We start from the raw sequence: 7641 nt of genomic DNA on the forward strand, positions 1-7641 counted from the left end.
ACCCATAAACCTCTGGCAGCACACTTTAACGCACTACTGGGGTGGCTCGATAATGTCTATGAGTACTCCTACTCATGGAGCCATATTGTAACGTCCCTAATTGTCCAATAAGGCTTTGAGCCTTAATTAGGGGGCCAAGATGGCAAATTATGTGTTTATGTGATATATATGTATCAATATGATTACGTGAGTTATATTATAATATGACCATATATGCATGTGCTAGGTGTATTAAATATGCATGTGGGCCCGTTTCTAATCATAAGGGTAGCTTTTGTAATTTGGACAGTTATGGGTATATTTGGAGTATATGTGCATATATCTGATATATGTATGATACCGCATTATTATGTGCCTCGTGGCACTAGGCACGTGGCGATCTTAGGGAGCAAGCTAGCGAGAAAGTCACAACGGGACCAATACCGGGGCCTGGGTGTGCCTATGAGTAATATGGTAATTTAGTACATTTCTAGGGTTGATCTGGTAATGGGAAATTATTTGGTAATTATTTGAGGATATTGGATGTAACGGGAATTATAAGGCATTAATTATGATAAACAAGATATGTGACAAAAGACCAAAGTACCCTTGAGGTCATAAGAGGGCAAGGCTTAGGAAAAAGGGGTATTTGGGTCGTTTTGTACCAAAAGTAGTTACTTGGTCGCTCTTCCCTTCAGTAATGGATATCCCCAAAACAGAGAATCATTAAACCCTCTCCCTTTCTCTCTCTCGTTACCCTTCTCACCCCTTCGTATGCCTTGAATTATTTGGAATTTTGAGGAAATTTGGCTTGGAATTTGAGGCTTGAAGCTAGGTTTTAATTAGGGCAACTTAAAGCCTAAAATTCACAATTGAGGTAAGGTTAAAACCTTTGATTTGTTTACATTCTGCCGTAGTATTATAGTGTTTATGAGCTTGAGGTTCAAGGTGTTGAGTTGAGTTTTTGGTGGGGTTGTGAGTGAGTTTAGGGCTGGGTTTTTGTTGGGTTATTTTGATGATTATGTTTGGGGGACTGAGTTATGACTTTTGGTTTGTTTTGGTAAGATTTTGTTTGATGGAAAACTAGAAAAATCTGGGTTCGTAGGGTTACGTCGCGACCCTGTTCTTGCGACACTGCGACTCGTGTGAACTCAGGGCTCATGGGGCTCTGTTTGGTGTAGGCGCACTGTGACCCTCAGGGTCAAGACGCAGCGTGTGTCTCTGGGTAGAGGTAGGGGGAGGCCTCCGATTGAAGGTGCGCTATGACCCTTAGGGTTAGGTCGTGGCCCGCATAAGAAATTTTCACCAAGTTGGGTTTTGAGTGACGGGAACTCAAACCTAAGGGCTCGGGGTCTATCCTTCTTCCCGGCATAGTAAAGTTAGACGTCTTGGAGGCTAGGACTTGGTCCAGAAGCCTTTATTCGCTCATTATTGATGGGAAACTATATTATGGTTGTGAGTAGGTTATCACTAGAGGCTTAGAACCGAAATTGTACTCGAGGGTTGTTTTTTATATACATTACACTCGGACCTGAGGTAAGAAAACTACACCCGGTATGTGATATATGTTATTAGGAATTGACCCGGATTGTTAAACAGGGATATGAATAGGTCATGGGCACCTGTAAATGTGCATGATTATGATAATGCCTTTGACGGTTGATTAACCATGCCGAATGCTTTGTATCTGGATATTTGCTATATGATATATTCTTGTGTACATTATTTGATTTAAAAGCATTGACTTATAAGTCAAAGGTGACAATAGCATGCTGAGCGCTAGTACATGTGGTTAGGCTAAACAAGAGCGCATCATACGCTTGTCTAACCTAATGGTCGTGGAAAATGGAGCTCCAGGTACGCTGGGCCAGCTCCAAGGCTGGTAATATAGATGATAGCGCAATGTTTTCTGGGGTGACTTATTAGTCCCATATCCTAGGGTTGGACCCTAGACTTGACTTATAAGTCGGGAACATAATTAGCACGTTGAACACTAGTCGAAAGCATTGACTTATAAGTCAATGGTGGCAGTAGCGCTAAGTGCTGATCGATATGGTTATGCCTAATCAAGAGCATGGCATGCGATTGGCCGACCCATTTGTCGTGGAAAACTATACGCTAGGTACGATGGGCCATCTCCAAGGCTGGTTATACAGAGGATAGGGCATAGGGCATTGGGGTGACTCATTAGTCCCATATCCTAGAGCGTTGAGTCCCAACATGATTCTTTAATCATTTATCTAGTGCAACTGGCTCCCATATGACGCTGTAGTCGTTTACATGAGTGGTATGCATGCATGAGTCGGGTTATTACTGCTAGGCATGCTTATTATGATCTGGTAACATGTTATTAACTTCTTATGAGCATGTTTATGTTTTCTTGCTGAGCCTTGGCTCACGGGTCCTATGTTGTAGAGGTAAGTGGATATGGAAGCTAGACCACCCATGAGTTGGACGGCTTCGGTTATGATGTGTACATATGCAACTGCTCGACCACCACGGCCGGGGTTTCTCAAAGGAACTAGGGTCAAACCTTATTTTTCCGCTTAGGTCGGCTGGTTGTAACTTTTCAATTGTAAATAACCTTTTTAAATGTTAGTTCGGGATCCCATGTATGGAAGTAAATTTTTCAGTGAAACTGTTATACCTTTTGACCAAATTTTTTAAAACTAAACCATAAATTTAGTTACACGGTTATGGCCAAATGACTCGTTTAGAGAGTCTAGCACTATTTAAAATACACAGTGTAACGGTCCTTGATTAGGAAGACGTTGCAACTTGGTATCATTGATTGCCAAGGTAAAGGGTTTCTGAAGACAGGTTGAGCATGTACACTAGTCACTAAAGACAAGATCCACTCAGGGTTTGGTAACTATTTATGTGGTTATGTGTTTAATTGCTTAAATAAGTTATAAATGCCTTGCCTGCATGCCTTATTAGGAAGCATGAGATATTCTGATAGGTCATATGATTATTTGCTTGCCTGCTCAGTTGATATATGAATGCTTTCCCTGCATGCTAGAGTAGAGAGCATGATATTTATGTAGGGAAGAGTAGGGCCTATTTATTGATGCATGAATTTTATGGGCATGTATTTTAGTACTACAGTTATATGTGAATGTGGTAATGTTGGGTTTTCCTATGGAAATGCTTCTGTATGTGATCTTCATGCTTAATGGGTCAAGTCATTGACTGCAGAAAAAATAAGAGGTTATGTTCCCATGGTAGTTAATGGGACTGACGATGTTTATGTTGAGGCCAAAAATGATTGCCAGGGCCAGAGCCCTCCATTTGCCCCTCAGAATTGGCAGCAGGTGTTTACAGATATGCAAGTAAGATTGCAGAGGTAAGAGGAAGAGATCAGATGTTTAAAATAGTAACTTCTATCAGAGAACACCTCTTCCTTTGTTATGCCATGAGTGACATCAGTTTTGGCTCAACCTAGTGTTGAGAACAGGTGGGAGTTACTATAAGAGATTTTAGGAACATTACCCTCCATTTTTTGAAGGGGGCCTAGATCCATTCATGGCTGAGGAATGGATGGGGATGATCAGTTCCATCCTCGAATTTATGGGGGCTGGTAGGACACGATAGGGTGATCTATGCTACGTATGTGTTACGGGAGGATGCCCGGACTTGGTGGGAAGTGGTATTGCAAATGCGAGATACAACTACGATGAACTGGGAGGAATTCAGGCTCTTGTTTGGTGAGAGATATTATTGTGATGCAGTTATGTCTACAAATACTAATGAATTTATGAACCTGGTTTAGGGAAATACGACATTAATAGAGTATGTTCACAAACTCGACGGGTTGGCCAAGTTTGTTTTTGATATGGTACCCATGGACGTGGCTCGGAAAGAGAGATTTATCCAACGATTGAATTCCATAATAGCACAGGGCGTTAGAATCGCCCAGTACATGAGATCTCTACCTACGCTCAAGTGGTAGGGAGGCTGATGTTGTTGAGGGCACAGGAAATTAGATATGGAGGGAGAGCGTCGGAGAGCGTGGAGCTCCAGCAGTGATACCTCCTTTTATTGAATTAGGCAAGGGGTGGAGGCCCAGTGATAAGAAAATAAAAGTTATGAACATATCAGTAGCCTCGAACTAGAAAATGAGTTCTAAAATGCTCAGATAGCCCACCAGGGCAAGGACGAGGATTGGAAACTCTACTTGGAATGCGTTTGGTGCAGGAGCCGCCATCTGGGAGTATGCTGAGCAAAGGCATGTTTCTTATGTGGGATGGTTGGGCACCTCAGGAGGGATTGCCCAAGGCTAACGCAGAAAGAACCAAAAGGGGCGAACAGCTTGACTCCAACTCGAGTGTTTGCTCTGATGTAATTAGAGTCAGAGGCTGAGGCTGGTCCCTCAGTAGTGTTAGGCCAGCCTCCTAGTTCTGATTCTTATATTATGCTGATTGGTTTTGGTGCCATGTTTTCTTTTGTTTTGTTGCATCTAGTAGAGGCATAGACTTGTATTTAGATTATATGATTATGTTGTGATGAGAATTTGGAACCCTATCGCCTACCGGGGAACTGGTAACTTTTAAGAGATGGGTTAGATTATTGTGGGAAAAGATTCATCAGTTGACTTGGATATGGAAAACTATGTGTTTATGTGATATATATGTGTTTATGACAAGCAAGGGGGCAACGATAGATCGCGGGAAGAAGATGGTAACCTTTGAGCCTGAGGGTGAGGATCCCTTTGCATTTGTTGGTACAGTGCATGGACCCTGTGTGCTTATGATATCTGTATTGAGGACTAAAGATCTATTGCAAGGTGGTTGCATAGGATACCTAGCTAGTGTGGTAGATACCACTTAGGTCATGCCAGTGGGACTAGAGAAGTCTAGACTACTCTGTGAGTTTCTGGATGCGTTTGCAGAAGATTTACTAGGGTTCCCGTCCCACAGAGAAATATAATTTGTTATTGAACTGGAACCAAAGATAGAGCCAAAGGTGAGGGAACCACATAGAATGGCCTCGGCAGAGTTGAAAGAACTAAACATACAGTTGCAGGAACTATTGGACTTGGGTTTCATTAGACCCAGTTTTTCAACAAGGGGTGCACTAGTCCTATTTTTAAAGAAGAAGGATGGTTCTTGTAACGCCCTGGATAACCAAGACTGTTACACTGTGTGTTTATAAAGGTGCAGGAATTGTAATCAAGTCATTTAGTTAAAAATGTGACACTAAGACCATAATCGAACTAGGGTTAAAAAGATTTTGGTCATAAAAGACAAATTTCATTTAAATAAACATTTGATACATGGGATTCCAAAAATAGAGTTTAAAGGACATTTTTACAAAATTTCAAAGTTAATGTACAACCACAAGCCACTCTAATGGCAAAATAGGTACTTCAGGTTCTCATGTCCCTGTACCATCCCTCGGTCGTGGCAGCCGAGCAGCTGACTATGTAAATTCTGCCCCAGAGCTTTCCAACTCAGGAATGGTCCACCTTGCCCTTGCCTTTACTTGCACCACGTAGCACCTGTGAGCCAAGGCTTAGCAAGAAAACCATAATGCAGAGCATAAACAGTACAGACAATCAAATAATCCATAAAGTTGTTAACCAAGTATTCAGCATGCCATAACGGTCATCTACTCGGAGAGGTCAAACAATTATTCATAAGCCATTCATCTCAGTATCAAAATAGACAATAATGATAACATATCAATATTCATCATACAATACTCAGGGTCGACGCCCTTAGGCCGCACCCTCTATTTAATTCACTGTCTCTGACTCACTTAGGTTGAGCCCAGTGCTTAACCCACTGACTCCGGCCCGTTTCAGCCGAGCTCGGTGATTATTTAGCTATCCTCAACTACCAATGGCTGAGTCGTGAGCTGTGCGCAAATATCAATTTCGACACTCTTAGGCTGTTTATTTCATGATCACATGGCATATAATGATCACACAACATATGCATTCAATTACAGGGAATCTCAGTCCCACACAATCACATAAAGGTGTAGTTTTCTTACCTTTGACTACGAGTACTTAATTAATAGAGATGACCCTCGAGCATGATCCCATTCCGAACTCTAGCATACACCTAGTCACAATCCATAAAATGGTACTTCGATGATTTTGAATTCTAAAGGACGATCTCGGGACCAAACTTTCGCTCTCGAGACCTCTAATCCCACCAAACGAAGTGGTTTAACCGTCCCCCGAGCCCCCCAAGAAAAAATCCTAAAAGAATTCCCAAAAACCAAGTTCAGAAGGCTGAGTAGCGCTATAGCGCTACAAGGTGGGTGCTACAGCACTAGAGTCAGAGACTCAAGCCCCCCAGAAAATGCGGCCTAGTGCTACAAAATTGCAACCAGAACATGCAAAGTTATGGGTTATTCCCATCGAACTTTCTCGAGCCATAGCTCCAAAATCCCACTCCAATCATCAACCAAACTCAAAATTGAGTCCACAACTCACTATATCTCATCCAAAACAACCTAATAACACCCAAAACCTAGCTAAGAAACCCATCAACCATAAGAATCAAAGTTGAGCTTGAAGCTCAAGAACACCATCTGAAACCCAAAATACCCGAACAATTAAGGCCATAAATTGTTACCTCAAATGGATGAATCTGACCCTAGGTTGCCCTCAGAGCTTTTCCAAGCTTTAACTTATAAGTCAAGGATGGCAATAGCGCATCAGGAGCGCATCATACGCTTGTCCGACCCAATGGTCGTGGAAAATTCAGCGACAGTTAAGCTAGTCCAACTCCAAGGCTGGTTATATAGAGGATAGGGCAATGTACCTCACGGTGACTTATTAGTCCCATATCCTATGTCTGAGCCTCGAACATGACTTATAAGTCCAGAACGACATTAGCACGCTGAATGCTAGTTGAAAGCATTGACTTATAAGTCAAGGGCGGCAATAACATGCTGAGGGCTGCTCAATATGGTTACGCCTTATCAGGAGCGTGACATATGCTTGACCGACCCATTGCTCATGGAAAACTAAAGCGCTAGGTACGCTGGGCGAGCTCCAAGGCTAGTTATACAAAGGATAGGGCAAGGGTCCCTAGGGTGATTCATTAGTCTCATATCCTAGGGTGCTTAGTCTTGGTATGATTCATTAATCATTTATCTAGGGCAACTGGATGCCATATGACGTTGTAGTCATTTACATGAGTGGTATGTATGCATGAGTAGGGTTATTAATGCTAGGCATGCTTATTATGATTTGGTAACATGTTATTAACTATTTATGAGCATGTTTAAGTTTTCTTGTCGAGTCTTGGCTCACGGGTGCTATGTGGTACAGGTAAGGGAAAAAAGAAGCTGGACCATCCATCAGTTGGAGAACTCTGGCAATGATGTGTACATATGCGGCTGCTCGACCACCACAACCAGGTTTCTCAAAGGAACTAGGGTCCAGGATAAACTTTTGAATTGTAATTAACCTTTTAAATGTTAGTTCAGGATAAACCTTTAGTGAAACGGTTATACCTTTTGATCAAACAAATTTAACATTAAACCATGAATCATGTTTAGTTACACGTTTATGTCCAAATGACTCATTTAGCGAGTCTAGCACTATTTAAAATACACAGTGTAATGGTCCTTAATTAGGAGGACGTTGCACATATGAGTCCCCTCGTGGTCCTCATATGCCCGCCCTACTAGCCCTCTCGACTA

Source organism: Humulus lupulus, chromosome 9 (genome assembly GCF_963169125.1).
Source record: "Humulus lupulus chromosome 9, drHumLupu1.1, whole genome shotgun sequence".
Taxonomy (NCBI): domain Eukaryota; kingdom Viridiplantae; phylum Streptophyta; class Magnoliopsida; order Rosales; family Cannabaceae; genus Humulus; species Humulus lupulus.